Raw genomic sequence first — 23,705 nt, 5'->3', positions numbered from 1 at the left:
TATGTATGTATTTACCAGAGTTGGGGAACCTGCAGCCCTTCAGTTGTTGTTGAGACTTCAACTCCCATCAGCCCCATCTGGTATGGCCAATGGGCAGAGATGATGGGAGTTCTAATCCAGAAACATCTGGAGGGCCATAGGTTCCCTATCCCTAGTAAGTATGGGGGATGTTTTTGTGCTAATTGTTGTAAGAGTGAGGTGCACAGATATCCAATCAGGTTTCTCAGTTGGGAGGTGGATAAACATGGACAAACATGTCAAAGGACATGGGTTGGGAGAGAGATATCAAGTTTGTTTGAGGAGCGCTGCCTCCTCCTGACACATCACTGCTCCAGGAAGGCTCCTTTCCTTTCTGAACTCTTGACAACTCTGTAGCTCAATACAGCAAGCCTCTATGTGTAGGCATCAGTATGTACACACATGGGAGATATACCTCTCTGCTGGTGTCTGCAGTGCCATCAGAATAAGAATCTCACAACCCTTTCCTTACATACTCAGGATCACAAAACACAAACAGGTTCTTAGCCTGCTTCCCGGTGCAATCCTATGCATTTTTATTCAGAAGCAAGCCCCTCTGTGTTCAGTGGAGCCTACTTCCTGGGAAAGCTTGGGTGTAGGTCTCTCGAAGTGCTGTGGAGCAGGGTGTAGTCATTCAGGGGCTCTTAGACCCCTTACTTTTTTGCCAGCAGGGTTCCAATGTCTCCAGCATTCTACAAGCCAATCAGCGTGAAAGGGGACTGTGTTAGCCACTGAGAAGAGTCTTCTAGCATGCTTCCTTGCCCTTTCCTGCAGATTGGAGCCAGAGTGAAAGGAGGTGAGTCAGCCACTGAGAAGACTCTTCTCAGTAGCCAGCACTCCCCCCTTTCACGCTTATTGACTCTTAGGAACGTCTGTTGTTGTGGGAGAAGACATTATCAAGGATATTATTCTCAACCCAGCAACAACAAAAAGGGGAAAGGGGTGTGATTGTGACCATCATGAAGGGCCACTGCACTTCTGAATTTGCCATTACTGTACACTACTGCCATGGAGTTATCCCAATCAGGACTACCGTCCTTTATATGTGCACTTGTAGGGATGTTAATCCGGATCACTTATTCCGGATGTATTGGTCGGGTTGGTGTTGTTTTTTTAAGTGTCATTGTCTGCGGAGTCACCTCTTTCTTCCTGCGTTTCCCCATCAGACTGTTCCGCTTGGGGCGGGCATGCTCTTGTGCTTGACTCTCTCTGCTTGTGACTCACAAGGAGGCAGATCGCTTTGCCTGCAGGCCGGAGGGAGGGTGCGTGGGTGTCCGCCCGCGCGCGCTGGCCTGCTACTGCTGCTGCTACTTAACCTGGTGGGAAAGGAAGTGTTTGGCTCCAGCAGCTGGGGAAGAGGAGGGGCTCCCTTACAAAAGGCGAACCATCTGTCTTTCCTTGCTTGCCCGCCTGCACCTTGCAGCAGTAGCGCGGCGTGCAGCGTGCGCAGGCTATAATGGCCTCTGGGTTTGTTTGTTTGTATGGGCGTGGGAGCGTCTGCTGCTTTCGATAGATCCCGGGAGCGACGGTGACACACAAAGCGGGGGGGGGAGGAAGGAGGGGGTGTTTCCAAGCCGCCGGAGAGAACCAATCTAGATCCGTCCAGCCAACTCCTTTTTCAAGCAGCCACCTACCCTGCAGCCCCCACCCTCCGGAGCAGCTTTGGTGTTTTTGGTTCTCCGGGCGCACGCAGTACGTGGAAAGTGCAGGCCCGCGAGCATATTTGTTCTCCAGGAGGCTGAAGCTCGTTCCAGCCATCTTTCTAAAGCCACCTCCCTTCTGCTTACTTGCCCTCCTCGGCCTGCCTGTGTGTGTGGATCTTGCTGGGGAGCTAGGAAAATAGATGGCACGGCAGCCGTGTGTCCCTAGGACGAGGAGGGCGGCGTTTGGTTTGTTGTCTGCAGAGGCTGCGAGGCGGGTGGCGGAACGGTGCAGCGTGGGCGGCTGGCGAAGAAAGCTCTCTGACGCTGGCAAAAAAACCTAAGGGAGCTCGCCAGCAAAGAGGCCCTAGCGGGAAGCCCAAGCTGCAGGAATGCCTTCCAAACTGTTCACCTGTCACTTTGAGCATCTCATTCCTTGAATTGGGACCATGAGCCAGCCCAGGTGGGGAACCTTGGATCCTCCAGATGTTGCTGAGCTACAATTCCCATCAGCCCCAGCAAGCGTAGCCATTGGCTAGGGAATGTGGCATTCCTCTTTTGTCTTTGACCAATATCACACTAGGTCTGACTTTCCTATCTGTGAAATAGGCATAACCATGACTCCCACTTCGTGAAGTGGACTCTAGAATTAATAGTCGGAAACCTCGCTGTCTCTCTCAGCCACCCAAATATTTGGAGTTAGGCAGGTTACAAGCCTTTCTTAGAAATTGATCTGAGGAGCTTTACCTTTTTGAGGGTTTTTTCTTAATTATCTGGAGACAATATACTAATACTTTGGTGTTCAAAGCACTTCAGAGAGATGATCTCAGTTAACCTTAGCAACAGCCCTGTAGGGTAGGTTGTTATAATTCCTGTATTTCAAATGAGGGGACCAAGGCTCAGAGAGAGCAGTGACTTCCCTAAACCTATCTAGTAAGGTCATAGCTGAGGGGAAGTTTCAATTAACAACTTCCAGTTCAGAGTTTCATACGCGCTACATTCCACCAGAGGCAAAGGAGGGCTTTGTCTCTGGGAGAGCAAGAGCAGTTTTCCCCAACTTGGTCCCCTGCAGCTGTTTTTGGACTACAACTCCCATCAGCCAGCATGGATGGGGCTGATGGGAGTTGTAGTGTAAAACATCTGGAGGGCACCTGGTTGGGAAATGCTTGGCTAGAGGGTTTCTGCAAACTCAAAAGTCTATGCAGGTCTCTGCTTTTGATAACCCTGGCCCTAGAACAGAGATGAGGAACCTCAGGCTTGGGGACCAAATAAGCGCCCTCTGTCTCTGGCCCTCACAGCCCTCCCCAGGACCTACCTCTCTCTGGCCTTATTTTGCACCCCCAGGGTTTTTGCCTAGCTGGAGTGTGTCCTGGAACTTGCTTGCCCAGATGGAGGAAAAAGAGGGGAGAGAGTGTGTGTGCAGAAAGTAGCCTAGTGTACAAAGGTCAAATTTACATTCATTGCTCTGCCTACTTTGCCTTTGGCCCCACCCACCACTGGCATGTGGTCCTCGGAAGGTTGCCCAGAAAGGAATGCTGCTGGTGGGCTGAACAAGATTCCCCACCCCTGCCCAGGAAGATGCACCCTTCTCACTTGGTGACCGGCAGTCAGCATGGCCACAGGTCAATGGGGGACAGAGAAGGGCGGGGCTTGCAAAGTGTATAAATTGCTCCAACTCCTCTGCTCACTCAGCAGCCGAAGGAAACTTGTTGTGTCTTGTCCAGTTGCTGGAAAGCCGTGGAGGGAATGCTGCTCTCCCCACCCATTCTTTCCCCTTCGCTGGGGTTTGTTTATTGGATGTTTTGACACTCTGGACATAGCTGGAGGTGTTGGGCAAAAGGATGCGTGGGGCACTCCGCTTGGAGAGCTGATTCATCCATAGGCAGAGCTGCTAACAGCCTATGTAGCTCTACAGAATTGCAAAAGTCTTTTCCAATAAGTAGTGGTGCCTCCAGTTTGTTTTGTGTTTACATAAGAACACTAAGGAGAACCTTGCTGGATCAGGCCAATGGCCCATCTAGTCCAGCATCCTCTTCTCACAGGGGCGAACCAGATGCCTATGGGAAACCTGCAAGCAGGACATGAGTGCAAGAGCACTCGCCCTTCCTGCAGGCCCCCAGCAACTGGTATTCAAAGGCATCTTGCCTCTGACTGTGGAGGCAGAGCATAGCCATCGTGGATAGTAGCTTGACCCAGCACTCATGCTTCTTTGACTCTGCTAGTTAACCACACTGGCATCCTCTTTGACCTGATGATACATTTCCTGGTCTGCAGCACAAACTCTAGTTGAGCATCTGATAATTGTGTTTTTAAACAACCCACAAGCATTTTGGAGCGATTTCTTTTATTATTGATTTATTACATTTATATCCCACCTTTCCTCCAAGGAGCTCAAGGTAGCGTATATGGTCCTCCCCTCTGTACTTTATCCTCACAGCAACCCTGTGAGGTAGGCTAGGCTGAGAGACAGTGACTGGCCCAAGGTCACTCAGTGAACTTCATGGTGGAGTGGAGATTCAAATCCTGCAGCCCCCTAACCATTACACCACTCTGGCTATCTTGACCTATTTGACTTTGCCTTTCAGTTTCCTTTTTACCAACCAATTTCCTCAATTTTGGGAAGTTTCCTCTTTCGAAGGCAAATGTGACCACAAATGTGTTTGTGTGTAGGGGTTGGGGGAGAAGATCAGATATCTGAACAGCTATCAAACTCAGGGTTCTGCGCGCATTTTGCAGCATTTTATTCTGGAGAGTGGCCCCCTTTGCCCCAACAGATGATTTTGGGAATGGAGGCTGGTTCACACATGCACATAACATTGCTTGATTTGTCATTACTTGATTACTTAACACACTGACCTTCATGCATAGAACAGAGGTTCAAGATCCTGCTGGTCCTGCCCCCAAGGATCTGCATCCCCCACCCACCCAACATCCACACATGAGGCACAGCCATTTGCAAAGGAAAGCTTATGCACACAGACGCCTACATACATGAGGGGTTCCAGAGTGCATGGATAGCCTATGCACATATAGATGTGCACATGTAGGCTTTCCTTTGCCGTCATCCATACCTATCCACACCTAACACATGGACATCAGGGGCAGAGGTAGCATTGCCGTTCAACATTGGGATCAGGGCCAGCCATGTAGCCCTGCAGCTCAGTTCTGTCTGTGATGTCCCTTTGCATGATCCATATGTAAAGAGGGCTTTGATGACTCACAGCTGAATGTGTGAAGGGACTCCAGCAGTATTTTGTCTGAGGTGCAATGAGGTGATTTATCTGTGATGGCTCATTCATTTTCACACACTCAAGTCAGTGCTTGATGAACATGCATGCCAGTAGAGATTATTGATGTCAGGAGTCTAATTTATAGCCCTCCCATCAGCCCTAGCCAGTATAGCTAATGACGGGATGATGGGAGCTCTACTGCAACAACATTTGGAGGGCCACATGTCAGCCATCCCTCAGATCTCTCTGAGTTTCTTTTTCAGACTGGATGGCATTGAACACATGGTTGCCTTGTGGTTATGAGCACAAAACACAGTTTGCCCAGTGGAAGAAATCTTCCCTGTATTTATGGAGAAGAGCATGCAAAATCACAGTTTATTCATTTATTTAAAAACATCCCTGCCTTTCTTCCACAATGGAGCTCAAGGTAGTGTACATACATGGCATCTTCAGCTGGTCTCCCATCTGGGCACTGACCAGACCCAGACTTACTTAGCTTCAGCCAGGTTGCTGTCTCCTGCTCTTTTTTAGTACCATGTCTTGGCACAATGGTGCTTTTGAATTGTTCACGTACCCAGTTTGCAACATACTATGCAGACAGAAAAATAAACAACTGGGCCTGGTGAAAAGGGTCTAGTTTATAGCTTGTCTCTCAGTGCTTAGAAATAGGTGTGCAGTTCTGTGGTGGACATCACCTCTTGGATAGCAGAAAGATGAAGGCACCTGTAATGTTACCAAGGCTAGAATTGCTATGCCTGGTGATATCCAAAATCTGGAGCTTCCAGGAAAATGGGCCTGGTTTGCACAAGTTTAAGCCCTTGTTCTAGCATCAATTCCCTGTTTAGATTTTGGCCCATTTTATCAGAACCTCCTGTTGTTCCTTACTCATCTCCCTTGCTCTTTCCCTTCACTTTTGTCCTATCCATTGGTTGCATCCACATCATTATATAAGGGTTGGTTTAACATTGCCTGGGCAAGACGTAGAAGTTGACTCTCAGGATGATCTGCACCACAGCCCAGCATATATACTGGCAGTTGCCTTGGGGTCTGCAGGAGCAATGTTATGCCGTCCTGCACTGTCTTCACTTTTCAGGGTAGAAAAACCTGGGAGCCCTTCCTTCCATCATCTATTATTTAGCAATAGAATGTGAACACACAGCTTTAGCCCATGAGCTTTCTGTGCAAGGAGCATGTCACTGCCATATTCTGTACTACATGGAAAGATATGCGGTGAACCAGGTGTTGTGGTGGCCAAGTATTCCAGAGAGATTTTGCAAATAAGTTTAGTTTTGTTGGATGTAGATCTGAGGGAATCTGGAATGATGACCAAAAATAGCAAAGCAAGGAGATTAAGTCCTATCTACTTTACAGCCCTAAATCTCCTTTCTGGAGAAGAAATGATGCATTTTCCACTTTTTATTTCAGTTTAAATTTATCTCATTTGCATTCTGCCTTTCTTCTAAAATGCTGTGGTAGTATATATGCAGGTATCCAGTTTTATCATCGCAACACCCCTGTAAGGTAGGTTAGGCTGAGAGATAGTAACTTAGTCAAAGGTCACCCAGTGAACTTGATGGCTAAGGATTTGAACCCAGAGCCAAACTCTAGTTCTCTGCAATCCTTATAACAAGGATGTATGGCAAGCCAGTATTATTATCCCCATGTTCCACATAGGGGCACTGAGAAAGAGTGACTTGCCAGTTCTGAAGCAATGATTCACTTGCTTACTTTCTGGAACTAGCAACCTGCAGGGAGATCTTTTTAATCTAGCAAAGAAAAGAGAAGTAAAAGGTGAAATAAATACCATTCTTCTATAGATCCAAGTATCACAGACAAATGATGCTAAACAAGCATCTCATTTCTATCCAAACACATACGGATGACAGTGCCAAGGATGTGGCAGGCCCATTCTTTTGGGAAAGTAACTCCTGTCCCCTCTCTCCTTTTGAGTCACAGCATGGACAGGCATATTAGTGGGGGTGTGGGGGTCAGAGAAGCAGTGGGTTTTTTCCTGCATCTGTTTTGCCTTGAGTTTCCCTCCGCCAGCCAGCTTCTCGGATGTTTCATCCCCCACCCTATGCTAGAGAATACATGCAGATTCCTGCAGCTCACTCCATAACCTACTTTTGCCTCCAGCAAATGAGAGAGGCAAATCTTTCTTCCTTCACTCATTGGGTTAAAAGGGATCCGAGTCCTTGCTACTCTTGCTTTAATGGATCTGTCTGATGCATCCCAGCACCCCCTGCAGGGAGTCTAGTTCAGGAGGTGCTGGCCAGGCTGGGGATTATGAGTGGCAAGCGGTGCATGGCTCCAGGCTAGAAGATGAGCACTATGTTTTCACTGCTAGAACTACATTATCTGAGCGGCAGAGGCAGTATTTGGATGGTGACATCACTTAGGCATGCATTTCTAACATGGTTGGATGTTCCTTGTTTTCCCATCTGCAAGGTTAGCAGAGCCCTGTACAACTGAGAATTCAATGGTGGCTCAGCATAGGTGTGTTCCTGCTACTTGGACAGTGTCCTTGTATCTGTGTGGAATGACCGAGACCTAAGTTGTGTTGTTTGTTGTTGGCATCAGGACTTCAGAAAGTGCCATATCTCTTAGAGAACATACAGCCTGCCACCACAAGGATGAGGGCTTGTGGGGCAGATGACATGACTTCCTGGCCAGTTAGGGCCCCAACAATAAATTTATTTTATTGAAATTGCGGCTGCAGTCCCATACTTGCTTACCTAGCAGTAAACCTGATTGGACTCAGTGGGGCTTACTTTTTAATAGACGGGGTAAGTTTGCACTGTAAGCATTTCATATTTGACAAAACAGCGTAAGGCATAATCCAGATTAATAAAAAGTCCATGTTGAGTACAGTGGGATGTTGACTGTTCCCCTTACAACACAGTCCTATTCAGAAGTAAGTCCCATTGAGTTCCGTGGGGTTAACTCCTAGGTAAATGTGTTTAGGATTATATCCTTAGACTGCAAGCTCATAAGATTTCCTTTGTGGTAGCCTAATTGGTCAGTGGTGACACTGTGGGGCTTACTGGTAGATTTATTGAACTTTTTACAGTTGATGTGGTGGTTCTTCTTCCAGTTCTGCAGCCCTAAGAAATCTGAGACTGTGCGTTCTCCAACAAGCATTTGCTTTGACTAGCCCTTGGCATCAGCCTATGGATGCAGTGTAAGCGTCGGGACCTATGGTAATGTGATGGGATTCTTTAAGACAGCCTTCGCCAACCAGGTGCCTTCCCGACGTTTTGGACTGCAACTCCCATCAGCACCAGCCAGCACAGCTGTGCTAGCGGATGCTGATGGGAGTTTAGTCCAAAACATCTGGAAGGTACCAGGTTGGGGAAGGCTGCTTTAAGCCTTGTAGGGATGAAGATTGCTTGACTGGGGAGTGGGGGGAGGAGCACATTCAGAAGAAAAGTATCTTGCCATAAAGGCTTGCACCCAGCTTTGAGGGGCTGTAAACACTGGCACTTGTAGAGCTACTGTGAGCATGTGAGAGCCCATGCACTGCTCCTTTGCTGACTGTGGGACCTTGATGAGAGAGCTCGGCAAGCCATGCCTCAGTTTCTCTATCTGCAGAGCACAACTAAACAATGATTAATTAATTAATAGCTTTCAGCATGTGAGGTGGGAGTCTGAGCTGAGGGTAGATAACAATGATGTGCTGTTTTGCTGCGTCTGGCTGACTCAGCCGGCTAGATTCAGCATAGAATGGAGCTAATTGGGAACTGAGGAAGGTTTGTTCTGTCTTTCCACCCTCACTCCCCCCCCCGCCCAACTTCCCCTCCCAGTCTTCTGGTATCTACAGACCAGCTCCCTATAGATTCTGGACTTCCCTATTGCTCTTTCTGGGCAGGGCGAGAACTTGTATATGTATTTCTACTGATGTTCTGTTGATGATGGTGGGATTTTTGTGTGTGCGTTCTTCTTGTGTCCTCCACCCGCCCTTTGCCCGTCCCCCGGTTCACTTTGTCCTGCAACCAGAAGAGATGTTGTTTTGTGGGCACTGTTGGTGTCATTTGCCTCTGCATCTCAGGGAAGGAGGGGCTGATGGGCTGTGGCAGCTCCAATCTCCTGATCCCACAAGCAGCTGGGAACTCTGAAGCTGGCAGGGGAGTATCTGCACTGGGGAGCACTGCAGCTCCTAAGGCCCAACATACTTGTCTTCCATTGTGTGGGCTTGTCAGAAGCTATTCAGAGTAGCCCAGCCCTGAAAGATTTGTTAGCCACCGCCGCCCCCCAGCCAATTAATTGTGTTAATCCTAGAGCTATATGGATCAGAGTGGCACACAATGAACCAACCATCCACAAAATTGGGATTGTAGCTTTCAAATCTTTAGTAACATGGGACACAGCATGGAAAGTTTAGCTCCATCATTTGTTTTTTAAAAACAACAACAACGGAAGCTGGGGAGGTAGAAGTTCAGATGGTTGCAGGACTGATGGTATGAGAGTGGCCAGCAAGTAATGAAAAAAGAAAAGAAAATCTGAAAATACGTCAGAGGAAATTGCACAAGGTTGGGAGACTAATATTTTGTAGCATGACGTTTTTACACTTTGCTCTAATGTCTATTGGCACAGCTACAGTTTGACAACTGCAGTTTCACCAGTACAAAAGATTCACCCCAAAGCCCCAGTAGGGCACTACCTTTGTTAGGACCAAATAAAATGTCACAGTATAGTGAGTGATAGTGGCATAAAGTTGGTCCTAAGAAAGGTATTACCCCATTGTGGCTTTTAGATGATGACAATGATGATTTTGTAATGAACCAACATGGCTACTTAGTTTACATATATTCACATAATTGTTTTGAAGAGAGATTTTCATAATGCTAATGGTCATCCAATGAAATCGATGGGTGGTTAATTCAAGATGAAAAAAGCCCTTCACCCAGTACATAATTAACATGGAATTTGCTGCAAGATGTGATTAGGCTCACTGGCTTTAAAAGGGAATCGGACAAATTCATGGACACTGACATGTTTGCCCTGAAGGATCTTCCATGTTCAGAAGCAGTTTATCTCTAAATGCCAGTTTGGGGGCAAGGCACAAAATACCAGGGAGGAAGGACTGATGCCTTTTTGCTCTGCTTATAGACTGCCTGAAGCATCTGGTTGACCACTGCCAGAAGCTTGATTAAATGGACCTTGGTCCAGCTCAGCAGGGCCTTTATGTTCTTATAGCAGAGCAGAGTGGCATGATCAAGTGCAGGAATGGAGAACCTGTGGCCCTTCAGATGCTGTTGGACTGCTACTCCCATCACTACTGACCACTGGCCATGCTTGCTGGGGCTGATGGAAGCTGAAGGGCCACAGCTTCCTCTTCCTTGCCCTAGATGTGTGTTCCCTCCATCAGTTCTTTTTATATATACACCCCTCATGTGCCTCTGCTGACCCACCTGTCGCGACTGTTCCACCTTGCGGATTGTCTGACAACTCCTTTAATATCTCTTTCTGTACTTCCATATTGACCCCAGAAATAGGCCTCTTGGCAGCCAAAGGGCCCGAGTCATGCGTTCCTCAACTTTCTACCCTCCCACACAAGACCCCCATTTCTTTCAGTGTGATGACATTGAAAGGCGTGTCTCTCCCTATACCAGCCCGCCTGTGCTTTGAGGAGGTTGTGTTCCATGTGCCATTGGCAAGAGAGGTTCATTCTGTGATGGGCTGGAATCTTCCCCATAGTGTGTGAAATGCCCTCTCCTCACAAGTACTACAGGTGCTGACTGCTCTCGTTTTTGATGCCATGTAAAGAGGTACTTGTTTACTCTGGTACTGCAATTATATTAACTTTTTAGTGGGTAACTATTTTAGCCTTCTCCACTGTTTTTAGTGGCTTCTTTGTGTTTTTGATGAATTGGTGGCTTGTTCCATTGATTTATAATTTATTTTGTGCTATACTCTGTACTAGTACCAGGGGTATCAGTACAAGGCGGGCAATAAATCTAATTTAATTAAATTTACTTTGATTCCATTCCAGGGTCAAACGAGGAGTCAGTCCCCTCCTCTTTATTCTTAAGTACCAGCCATCTTCCTCTTTGGCTTTTTGCTCCTTGTAAGCAAGGTTGTTTCTTTCTTTAGGGTTGGTGGTCATTAACTCAGCCTGTTGCAATTTGCTCCTGGGAGGCCACAGTCCTAGCAAATGCCCTTGGCAACTGGGGACCCAACAGACAGAGATTGAGAGCTGGATCTGTGCATTGCTTGATTTCTCTCATCACTTGTCAATTTGATTTGCAACCTGTGTCTTTAATAAGTACATGGTTTCTTCTGTTTCTGTCCTCACAACAACCTTAGCAGGTAGGTTACTGCCAGGATCACTGCCCCAGGGTGAAGTTCATGGCTGAAAAGGGTTCTGAAAATGTAACCCTCTAGTCTAGCCCCTATACCAGGAGTAGAGAACCATTGATCCTCCTGCTGTTGCTGAACTCCCATCAGCCCTAGCAAGCATGGCCAATAGCCAGGCATGATAGGAGTCATAGCTGAGCAACAGCTGGAGGGCCCAAGGTCCCCCCACACTGGCCCTACACCAAGGTGGCTGTGTTTGAGATATATGAAAATCCTTTCTGTAGTGTTTCACCAGTGATGGCTCATTCACACGTGCAAATCATCACGATGGTGCAGTGTTCATCAAGCAGTGTGAATGCACATGAAAATCCATGCAGGGAGATGCTCTGAGCAGGTGCAGGGTACCTTTCCTTAACCATTCCCATCCCATATTGGCATAGGAGGAGAGCCAAAGGAAGGCTAGCCCAGAAAGCTGGAATACCAATGCTTAAAATCAGAAATGGCTACCTTGGGGCCCTTCAGATGTTGCTTGACTACAGCTCCCATCATTCCTGACCATTGGCTATGCTGCCTAAAATTGAGGAGTATTGTACTTCAGCTACATGTGGTGGGGCCACAGGTTAACCACCCCTGACTTAAATAAAACAAATACATTTCAAAGGGCAGTAAGAACCTAGGAAGCTGCCTTGTACAGAGTTAGGCCACTTGCGTTGTCTGCCACGCCGCTGGCGAAGGGTCTCCAGGGTTTTACACAGGAGTCTCCCCCATCCCCAGGCCTAATGGAGATGCAGGGAACTGAACCCGGGGCCAAGCAACCACTTCCCCGACACATCCTCGCTGCTAAGAGTCTTTTTTTAAAAAACCTACCCCATCCCTTTCAGCTCTAGCAGCCTAGATATGGCAACTTTATTTCTTGTGCCTTCTTGGAGGGTCTCGCCCATGATCCAGTTGCTTTTCGTTCTGCCCCTCCCTTCCAGAAGGCGGCGGCTCAGGGTCAAATCTTGGTAATCGCGGCTCAGGGCGCTAGGACCCGGCGGCGGCGACTGCAGTCGACACTCGCCCCGGCGGTCGCTCGCTCGTTGGCTGGCTTCGCTTCCTGCCCAGAAGCTACGACGACGACGGCGGCCTGCCCCTCCCCCACCAGCCTCGGCCGGTGCCCCCCCTTCTCTCCTCCGCCGCCGCCCCTCCTCCCTCCCGCGGCCATGCTGCGTCGCAGGGCCCGACCCTTCCCTCTGCGGGCCATGTGAGGAGCCGGCTGACACCTCCCACAGGTGAGGAGTCTCTACGGGGGTGGGGGAAGCGAGAGACTATTTCGTGGAGGACAAGAATCTATCACGGGGGGGCGGGGGAAGGAGAGGAAGGTGTGTGTGTGTGTGTGTGAGAGAGAGTGACGTGGCCCTTTTAGAGGGGCGAGGGAAGTTTGGGCTCGAGGCCCGGGGGGGGGGGAGGACGAAGCAAGTTTAATCTTAAATATCAAAACGACGGTGGGGGGGACTTTGTGCTCTTCCTTTTCCTCCCCCCCCGTGTGAGGCGAGGTGGTGTATAGTGGAAGGGGGTCGGCAGTGGCCCCGGAGGGTGAGGGGGGGAGGCGTTGGTCCCGGAGAAGGGGCACATACGAGAGAGAGAGGGCGAGGGACAAGAGCCTCTCGCTTCCGTGGGGTGAGGGGAAGCTCCAGCTTGAGGAAGGAGGCGAGTGTGAGAGACTCCTTTTTCGTGGGAAAGCCCGTTTCCCAAAGGCGGGGAAGGGGTGCCTCTCCTGTGGGCAACGTCTAGCGCGGAGGGAGGTGGCTTGTTGGGGTGGGGTGTTGGGAAAAGGCCCAGATTATTGGGGAAGCTGGGGACGGTGGGGCGGAGGAGTTGGAGAGGGCATCTTCGTGGGGGTGATGGCTGGCCTTAGGACAGGGCTGGGGAACTCCCACCTCCCATCAGCCCCAGCTAGTATGGCCAATGGGCAAGGATGATGGGAGCTGGGAGTCGCAACAACATCTGGGGAGGGGGTGTCGCAGGAGGTTCCACATCCCTAGGGGGTGGGCTGAAGGAGAGCCTGGACTCTTGGGAATTAAATAAATGGAGGGGGATGGGGAAGGCCTAGTTTTTGGGTAGGAAGCATCCAGATTTTGTTTCTGGAGAAGAATGGTGGTGACGGAAATAGCAGCAGTGATGTTTATGGTTTAGTCAGTGTATAAGGTTGGAGTGGATGTGTTGTCTCCGTTTGCAGTTGGGGAGAGGTGGTCCGAGTATTTTGTGGGATGACCTACGGTAGCCTGGAGTGCCCAGTTTTGTGTGAGGACTCCTTTCACTTCAGTGCTATCGTAGTAAACTCAAGGGCTGCAGAACCTTGATTGAAGAGGTAGTGGGCTTTCCGACACTGGAGACATTCAAGAGACAGCTGGACAGCCACCTGTCGGGAATGCTTTGATTTGGATTCTTGCATTGAGCAGGGGGGTGGACTTGATGGCCTTATAGGCCCCTTCCAACTCTACTATTCTATGACTGTGATTCTATGAAGGCGGTGAGACTCTGTGGGCTCCTGTGCATATAGGATGCATGAAGAGGGGATGTGTGAACTTCCCTGAGGCAGGGTGTTAGGTTCCATTAGATCTGGGAAAGGGTTACTCCCTTCTTGGGTGACAATTCCCACTAGGGATCTCTATCTGCTGATGCCACTTGTGGAGAGAATGGCTTTTAAACAACGATGCAGAGAAAGAGCCATACACAGGAATCTTGGCTCCTATATTGGCACAATAGCTGGCATTTAGAAAGAGAAGAGTATTTTTTGTCATGGGTATGAAAGAGAACCCAGGAATTCTGTTTTGGGATGGAGATTTGGGGCTGCCCTGGTCTTCATTGTGCTAAAAGTTGATAACTAGAGGTCCTCTCCATGCGTTGTTTCTGATCCCGGAGGTTTAGTATGTGTATAAGGAGAATGTTTGTATGTAGATGGTATGGGACTATTTCTGATAGTGATCTTTTTTGTATTTTGGAAGTTGAAAGACCAAGATCTTTATTTTAGCACCAGGAGGGAGGCTGTGAGTGTGGTCTGACCAGAAGCTTATTGGGGCTGAGAGAGCCCTTTGTGTATGTGCGAAGGTGGGCTGTGGGAATAGGGAATCCCCAGTGACTGGCTGCAGGGTGGGTAGGAGCTTAGAGCTGTCCTCTTCCCCTGTTTAAACATGCATGCCAAAGCCTTGGTACAAATAGCCCTCTTCCTCTGCTCCCTCCCCCATCCTTGCAGGAAGTGGCTGGGAAATGGCAGCTGTGTTTGTTGCTTTTGAAATGTCCTTTTTAATAAGATTTGGTTTCAGTTTTTGGCTGTCCCTAAACTCTTTGGCTATATTAGTCCTCTTCCACAGCAGCCAGTTGGCACAAGATCCTGAAGTTTAGGGTTATCACAGCTTCTTTTTAAAAGTTACATGGATTTTAAAGAGGCAGTTGTGTCTATTCTGATCTAGCAAAATTGCAAGCCCTGAAGTGTGATCCATATCTTTGGACTTGCTCAAGGGCAGTGATCCTTGCATGTATTCACACATACCCTTTTTGACATTTCCAGGTCTATCCCACATTAAAAAGGAATAACTGCTTCCTTGCTGGGGGGGGTAAAGAAAGGCCAGGGACGGAACTGGTAATCCCACCCCATATATATGGTCTGCCTAGTAAACGTCGCAAGACGCCACCCTAAGAGTCGGAAATGACTCGCACTACAAGTGCGGGGACACCTTTACCTTTTTTATGTAGGAACAACTATTTCATCAGGGCTTCCTGTTCCAGGAAGATAAATTTGTATGGTTATTGCTGTGAGGTTGTCCATGCAAGATTTGATAGACATATGCAGTGAAATCCTATGCATGTCAATTCAGAAGTAAGACCCATTGAGTTTATGTAAGTGTGTATGGGACTGAAGTGTTAATAAAGAAGTTACTCCTACTTGAAAGTGAGATATATTGAAACCTTTTTCACAGATACTTGGGTAGGACATTCTAGTTTATGCTGCATGTCAACAAACTTGCAGCCTTTGTTTATTTATCATTTGATGCCCTGCTCTTCAGTGAAAAATCTTAGAATGGCTTCCAATACAAAAATATAAAATAACAATGTGTTAAATCTCACAGTGATTATAGCAACCAGCAGCAGCATAGCTAGGCATATTCAAGTTAGCAATAACTGGGAAAATAAAAATGGCTTCATCTGGTGCCAAAGCACAGCAGACTCTGCACTAGGCTGAACCCCTTTGGGAAGAGAGTTTCAAAGTCTCAGGTCTATCAAGTGAGCACTTATTTAGAACTGCCTAGTTCTAAACTGCCTAGTTAGAACTGCCTAGAATACACCATTTCTTCTGAGTTATTTGTTAATGGGGAGTTCTTGGTTGGTTGCATTCACAGAACATTCTGCCTGTTGGATTTTAAATGAGTCAATATACCACTGAAACTGAAACACCACAAGGCTACTAATGGTATATTGTCAATGAAGGGTAAATTATGGCAACCCTCCTGAAAAAAAAACATATCAGTTATTCCTTTTCATCCTTTGTTTTCGTCAAATTAAATCAAACAACCCATATTTTAGAGCAGGGGTGGGTAACCTCTGGCCCTCCAAGAGTTGCTGTTCTTTTTTTTTTTTTCAATAATTTTTATTCAGATTTTCATAAAACATACATGACAAAATCATAAAACATTCAAAGACAAAAAACAAAATCAAAAATAGTTAAACAAAAAGAAAAAAAGAAAAAAAAACAAAAATAAAAAATAAAGAGTAAAATATTGACTTCCCATTTGTCAAAGATCAAATCAGTTATAAGTCTATAATATATAACAATCCTGTCTCTTAAGTCATATTATAAAATCACTTTCCTCCAGTAGTTATCTTACTTAATCATCAAATCTCATAAACATTACTTTATTCTTTCCACAAAAAGTCAAAGAGAGGTTTCAATTCTTTAAGAAATATATCTATCAATTTTTTTTTCCAGATAAGCATATCGATTAATCCATCTCATTACTAATTATGATAATCTTATTGTCATAACCATAGTCAAAATAAACATTTCAATTAATCCATCACATCAGAATCTGTTAGGTTCAATAATTTCAGTAGCCATTGTTCTATTATCTCTATTAGTTCCATTTTCCATCTTCCATCTTCAGTAGTCTTGTTAAGTCCAGTAATTTCAATATCCAATCTTCCATTATCAGTATTCCATAATAATCTTGCTGTCAAAGCCATAGTCATATAGTAAGAGTCTGATGGGAATTACCTCTATCCCAAATATTTTCTTGCCATCCATTCTGAATAGGTTGCTGAAATACTGCTGTAAAATCATATCTCTGTTCTTTTTTTCAAAATACACTGGGTCATCTCTTAAAAGTTTTTCCATTGTCACATGGCTGCAGTTAATTCCATAGATTTTCTCTATATTGGGCTCCATCACATCATTCCAGTCCAGAAGATTATCCATGCCATTGATAACTTTATCTCTAGAATCTTCATTCATTTCTTCAGAGATAACATTGAGTTCCAAACAATAGATTTTATTTCTAAAGTCCATAAACTCCAAATCTTGTTCCTGTTCCACGTTGGTTCCAATCTCCGGGATCTCCTCTCTCACAGGGACCCCTATTCCAGTCTCCAGGGTCTCCTCTCTCACAGGGACCCCTGTTCCAATCTCCGGGGTCTCCTCTCTCACAGGGACCCCTTCCAGGGTCACCTCTCTCACAGGGACCCTTATATCTTTAATCTCCTGCTTCATTTTACTCAATTCAATTTTCATTATCTCAATCTCATCCATTATTTTATGAAACATAGTTATTTCCAGATTTTCAGCCACTTTCTTAATTGCCATTTTAAAAGAAAAATATAGGAAAACCACTTCTTATTTCAGCAACAATTGGGTTAATTCTCCAAACTTGGTGACATCACAGTATAAACAGAGCAGACAGCCTTATCTCTCCAATAGTTAAGTAAACAAAATGCAGTTCCCAGGATCGAAACAATTAATGGCAATCGTCAAGAAACAGATTCGTCAAAATAAAATAGACCAAAAAGAGAGTAGTCTCAAAACAGTATAATATTTTTCAAAATAAAAATCTGGAATAGAAATCCCTCTTCTGTGTATATCTTTAGAATGCAAATCCAGGACAGCTTTTTGCAACAAAAACAGAGATAAGCTATTAATTAGTGCGTAGCAGAGAGAAGTTATGGCTCCCCAGTGAGATGTCAAAAACTGATCAATCTGGCAAATCTCTTTTAAACAGCAACAATTTAAGTCAAGTAAAAGAAAAATATAGAAAGAAGGGTGCTTGCCTGTTAGTGCGTTCTCTCTTAGAAGATAAGATGAACGTTCGCTTTAACAGATAGAGCTTGCTGTTAAAAATCCGTCCCATAAATCGTCGGCTGGACCTCGTCCCATAAATTAATGAGATCTGGTCGTCCCAACAAAAATAGGCTTTGAGGTTAATCTCTTCGTTTCTCCCTACCCGGGAGAAGTTTAATCAGTCAAAAAAAAAAAGAAAAAACTGACTGATATATCTGAATAAGCTTCTTTTGAGGCAGGAGCCCGTCTCAAAAGCAGGCACAGGCTAAGTCACCCTTCCCGGAAGTCCAAGAGTTGCTGTTCTATAACTCCCATCATCCTTAAATGTTACCCATGCTGCCTGGGGCTGATGGGAGGAGAACCTAAAACATCAAGAGGGCCACAGGCTCCCCATTCCTGCTTTAGACATTTTTGGGTTTTTTGGAGGGCCTTGGATCCATTATACAGATATAGAACTTAGCAGTCTTCAGCAACTGAAAAACAGTTGCTGGTTTAAAGGTTCTAGGTTCTTACTATTCTCTCTGCCGTGTCCATCTTGTACTTGACATTACTGGTAAGTGGTTTTGCACTGTTTGGCCTCAGCTGATGATGACATTTTGAAAATGTCATAACATATCCAGGATCTTCCTCCTCTTTCATAAAATGGAAAGCTTCAATAAGATGGTGCCCCACCATGTATTTTAAGAGGGGAAGCTGATCTTTTTGAATGCTAGGCATGGAGTTGCTGGGTTGCTGTGGGTTTTACTTAACTCCTGTTCCCAGTTTGTAGAGTAAGAATGATATCAACTTTGTAAAGCTTTTGTGAGGACAAACAAGTATTTTTTTTAAAAAAAGTAATTCTACATCCAAAATGCTTATGTGATTTTTTTTTTAAACAAAGAGGGTTTTAATTTCTATTAGGGCAGGAAGAGCATTTCAGGGTGAATTATGAAGGCAGGACTTTCCAAGCAGGATTGAGCACAGTGTCTGAAGCAGGTTTTGACAGCTTAGAACAGGAAGTCTTCAGCTTTTTGGCAAAGTATCTCATTTCTGTGGTGAAAGACCATGAACGTGTGTCAAACTCCCAACCCATTCACTAAGGAATAGTTAAGAATAGAAGAGACCTTGAGTAGACAAGGCTCTGACCCATCTATACGTACTATTAACTACTTTCAAATTCCATTGCCTTGCCCCCTGGGAGGAATAAATGATTGTCTCATCCCTTTTCAAGCTATAGCAGTGGTTCCCAACCTGGGGGCCGTGACCCCCAGGGGGGCCACGAAGTAATCAGAGGGGGACACGAATAGTAAAGAAATGAATTTTTTTTTTAGTCTTCACTCCCTGGACACTTTCTGCTTCCCACTGCGGCTGCAGATGACACCTCCCCCTTGCCCCAAACAAGAGGGGAGGATTTTTGCTGAAGTGCCAGAGTGTCTTTCAGGCACACCAAGGGCAGGCCTATAGAACACATGGCAGATGCCAAAGGAGGCTGAGGGTGGAGCTACCAGGAAGAAGAGGGGATTACTATCACTGACTCCCATCTCCTTGCACTGCCGCTGCTGACGACACCCTTACTCAGAATGAGAGGAGAGGGCTTTTTTTGTGAAGCAAAAAGAAGCAAGGCTGCAAGGAAAGGCTGATTTTCCCCTTCCTTCCTGGCAGCCAGCCTGCCTCCCTGGAGGGAGGGGGTCACAAAAAGTTTTAAGCTTATAAAGGGGGTCCCGTACTCATAAAGGTTGGGAACCACTGAGCTATAGGATATACCTACTCCCATCATCCTCATACATGTAAAACATTTGCTTCTGCTGGGATCACGAGAGAGACATAGGCCTATGATATTTACAAATAGGACCTTCTCTGACGATATCAGCTGTTCAGTGTTATTCTTGCATGCGTAGCTCCTGTCAAACCACACCCCTTCCCTTTAAAGTCTTTCTGTCGCTCTCTCATTGGCTGCAATTAATTCATCCATTTTGCTTGGCTTCTTTCCTAGCAAGCCATTCTGCCTTCCCCTTTAATTACAATGCCTTCCCAGCACTTCCCTTCACCTTGGCTGCAGCTCAGCTTGTCTCCGCTGGAGCAGCAGCTGTTTTTTCTGCTACTACCCTCGTCCTTAAAGGGATATTCACAGTAATTTTATGGTTCAGCTCAGCTGCTTTGCACTGTCAGGGGTAGGATCCTCTTGTTTTTTCAAGGGCGAGCAGCAAGTGGCATAGGGTTGTCTTGGTACAAGCAGTGATGATTCCTAATACTGCATATTGAGTTAGGGGAAGGGCACTTTCCCTGCCACTATTAGTAGCAGCCTTCCCTTGCCTCTGCAGCAACAGAAGCTTCTTAGTTTAGGTGGTGGAGCTTGGCATGACATTGCAGTAATAGAGGCTTGTGTGTCTTTGTGGGGTGGAGAGAGAGAAGCTTCCTGATGTGAGAGAGATTGAACCAGTGAAGCAGAGAAGCTGTGGGTCAAATAAGTATTTCATTGACATTTAGTTTATTTATATTTATACCTGTATGGGCTACATAAAATTGATCTTGACAATGATTGCTTCCAGGGTGGGGGGGATGGACAAAGGAGATTGATTTTGACGTGGTCAATGATCTAAGCAAGTCAGATTGGCAGGTGAAAAAAAGATAATAAAATAAAGCAGCTCTTCATTTTCCCGAGAGCCAGTGTGGTGTAGTGGTTAGAGCAGCCTTTCCCAACCAGTGTGCCTCCAGATGTTGTTGGACCACAACTCCCATCAGCCTCAGCCAGCATTGCCAATGGGAGGCTGATGGGAGTTGTGGTCCAACAACATCTGGAGGCACACTGGTTGGGAAAGGCTGGGTTAGAGTGTTGGACTACGACTTGGGAGACCAGGGTTCAAATCCCCACACAGCCATGAAGCTCACTGGGTGACCTTGGACCAGTCGCTGCCTCTCAGCCTCAGAGGGAGGCAATGGCAAACCCCCTCTGAATACTGCTTGCCACGAAAACCCTATTCATAGGGTCGCCATAAGTCGGGATCGACCTAAAAGCAGTCCATTTCCATATTTTTTTTCATTTCCCCATTAAATGACTTGTACATTTGGGTAACTAACACTTTTCTCCCTTGCAGTAAGCGTTTCTGAGATCTGCCCCTGTACAAGAGCACTTAGAAATGCACTGTTCTTCATGTTTTCTGTCCATACGCATACAGTTCTGTGCCTGTGCAAAGTGGCATTCAAAATCTTCTAGATTTAAGCCTGCAACTTTTTTGGCAGTAAAGCCCACCCCTCAGAAGGAATGTACATGCCTAGAGCGGAGGAGCCCACACCCTCCTGCTTAGCTCTCTTTCAGCCATCACCACAGTAGCAGGGGGAGTTTTCTCTATCGTTTTCATCAGGAATGTGTTAGGCCTTCCCCCCGCCTCCTGTACTTTGTAGTTTTCTTCTTAAAAGTTTTTCGATTATTTTCCTTTTTGTCCCCTACCCCACCCCCTATTCTTATTGCTGGCTGTATGCTTGTGGCACAACAGCCTTTATTTATGAAATGTATGGGGTGTGGCAGTAAATTACTCATGACAGGGGACCATGTCCGCTATTTTTCCTGCCTTGGAGAGGAACACAGAGTAGATACCTCTTCCCCCTGCCAAAATTGATGAAGGTGGTTCATTAATTCACACAACATGGAGGAATCAGCACTGGAATCCCAAGAACCAGGCTCTAGCCTCCAGTCCCCCGAGGCTTCTTTAATGCAGTTTTGTGATATTGTTCTATTCTGGTGCAATAATGGCTTCCTCCAGATTAACATCAACCACCACCACCACCCCAGTCAGGTTGATGAAGCAGTTCTTCCATAGTATATCCAGCCTCCACTGCTACCCACATGCAGAATGGACTCTCTTCTAGGAGCTTGTCTTTAGTTCTAACCCAGCTCATAGGAGAGTCTTTTGAGCTGCTGGCCACCTATGACCTTAGTCTGCTGACTCTCAAGGTAATCATCTTGGCGGCCAGTATGTCTGTCCAGCAAACTAGTAAATCTTGCACTGTGTGTTAGAATCCTAGTACAACATAATGTGTTTGTGAGTGGTCCATTGAAATAATTACTTTATGTGGTCAATTCATCTTTCCTACTGGGGCATTTGACTACAGTTGATTCTTAAAAAGAACTTGCTTTGCATAGCAAATACAGGAGAAGCAGGAAAGATATCTATGATTGTCCTAAATGTGTCAATTCTCCGTCTACAGATGGTTGGTGAGATTCAAAAAAGTAATCTCTACTATTAAGTAGTTCTGTAAATAAGCATGTGCTGTGCAATGCCATAATTGTTTCTGAGCGGTATTCAAGTTTTAGGTGCTTCTGTAGGAGTTGTTTCAGCATAAGTGTCCTATGCCAGTTCTGTTCATGTTCATAGGATGCCACTGTATACCACAGCTTTTCCCTTCAAAAGGGATCAAGTTCAGTAAAGCTGCTGTGGTGGTGAATTCCTAGGTTTCACTTCCATTTTTTTCTATGTCTTACAAGCCTTTATTGGCAATATTCCAGAAACAGCCATAGAACTGATTCTTAGAAAAATAGTGGTTTTCCAATAGGGACGTGTCCTGGGAAGCAGTGAAGACCACTCTACTCCTGTAGCAAACAGCTTGGGAATATTGAATTGCTTAATATGTTTTTTAATAATGTTTTAACCCTTTTAAAAAAGTTTTTTAAATGTTTTTAACGCTGTTTTGTCTTAATGTATTTTAAGATTTGTTTTTATGACGTTTTAAAGTGTTTTTAGTGCCTTGTTTGCTGCCCTGGGCTCCTGCTGGGAGGAAGGGCGGGATACAAAATAAATAAATAAATAAATAAATAAATAATAATAATATGGGGGCAAAAAGAGAACAATAATGCCAGGATGTGTAAGAAACTGTACTCAGAAGTAGAGATTATGTGCTATTCTACCTTGACCTTACACAGATTACTTAACCTCATTTTCACCTTCCACCTGTTGTAAGGATGCAGGAAAGGCTTGTTTCTCTAAGATTGAATATAAACAAAAAGTTTTTTTCCAGTGCACAAATTGTTTTTCAAATTCACGATACAAGATGTGATTATAGCTAGGAGTAGAGCTGGGTTCGCTAAGACCAGAGCAACTTTTTGGAGACTTGGGATGTCAAAGGCAAACAGTTTAAAATATTGTATATATTCTCACGTCTGTGTTGCTGGCTGCAGGAAATAGACCACTGATCTGATCAGATAAGATTACATTCACATGAACATGTTAGATACTTTTGAATGTACAGTATTTATGAATACAGTTGCCATGTTTGTGGAATACATTTTCTACAAATCCATCAGTGTGTGTGGGTATTCTCATAATTTCTTGCAAGCTCTAACTGATTGGACTCTCCATATTTAGGGAGCATCTTATGTAAAACCTGCTACCTGAAGAATCTGTTTCGTTTTTGTGAGCAAAGAGTCTCCTAAGAGTGAACTTTATTTCTGAGAATGTTCTCAGAATAAAAAGCTTAGTAGTTGGTCTCTTATTGTGCCTTGTATTCAAGTCACTCTGCTTGCCCACCCTGATTTTTCATTCAGATACTAAAGTGAATCATTAGTATAGTAAAACTGAAGTAACTATCTATAAGAACTGTAAAGATGCTGTTGTATTCTGAGAATACTCATGTAGGTATTCACAAAATTTATCAACCTCTGTTTGGTTCCATTCTTTCTGGATTCACCTAGCATTTTTAGTTCATTGAGTCTTGAAGCTCTTGAGAACTGAACTTCACATGCTCGTTGTGCCAGTTGTTGAGCTTGCTGAGCTTCATATTCCCTGACTGTGGGTTACTTGAGAATAATAGTGAGATTAGGGGAGATTATTTTTCTCATGCCACCCATTTCATTTGTTTCAGGAGAGAGAGGCAAAAAACTTAGATCAGGGGAAAACCTGAAGCCAAGACTCCTAAATTGCATTCTTGTTTCTGTGAGTAGAGTAATGACCCAGTGCATCCGGAGGCCTTGTGTGAAGTTTGTTCACAACTTTGGGTGGAAGTATTATTATAGTTAGTTAGTTAGTTACCCGCCCTTCACCCAAAGGTACCAGGGCAGGTCACAACAGTTCATTAAAAAACAGGTTGTTTTTAACATCACATGACAAAAAATAGGATGGGTCCTAAAAATATACATCTAAGGTGTCAAAGGCCAGGGTTCCTTTTAGGAGGAAGGGCAGAATATAAATGTAATAAATAAATAATAAAGAGGTGTGTCTTCAGCATTCGCCAAAATCTGTG

At 45.4% G+C, this 23,705-nt stretch overlaps 1 protein-coding gene across 6 annotated transcripts in view; it reads left to right on the top strand.

The window, feature by feature from the left end:
* BAZ2A (bromodomain adjacent to zinc finger domain 2A) overlaps positions 1-23,705 on the top strand; it is an 85,072-nt gene that overhangs the window by 3,468 nt on the left and 57,899 nt on the right. For 2 of the 6 annotated variants that reach the window (XM_061615183.1, XM_061615182.1), the window contains exon 1: positions 12,241-12,456. The exons of 2 other annotated variants lie outside the window; for them this stretch is intronic. The gene's annotated coding sequence lies outside the window, so the exon portion shown is untranslated. Of the gene's footprint in view, positions 1-12,238; positions 12,457-23,705 lie in introns of those variants that run through there. 2 more of the 6 variants (XM_061615184.1, XM_061615179.1) reach the window with 2 other exon arrangements.

Source organism: Rhineura floridana, chromosome 3 (assembly GCF_030035675.1).
Source record: "Rhineura floridana isolate rRhiFlo1 chromosome 3, rRhiFlo1.hap2, whole genome shotgun sequence".
NCBI lineage: Eukaryota > Metazoa > Chordata > Lepidosauria > Squamata > Rhineuridae > Rhineura > Rhineura floridana.
The sequence above is the reverse complement of the archived record's forward strand: the minus strand, read 5'-3'. Positions and strand labels throughout refer to the sequence as shown.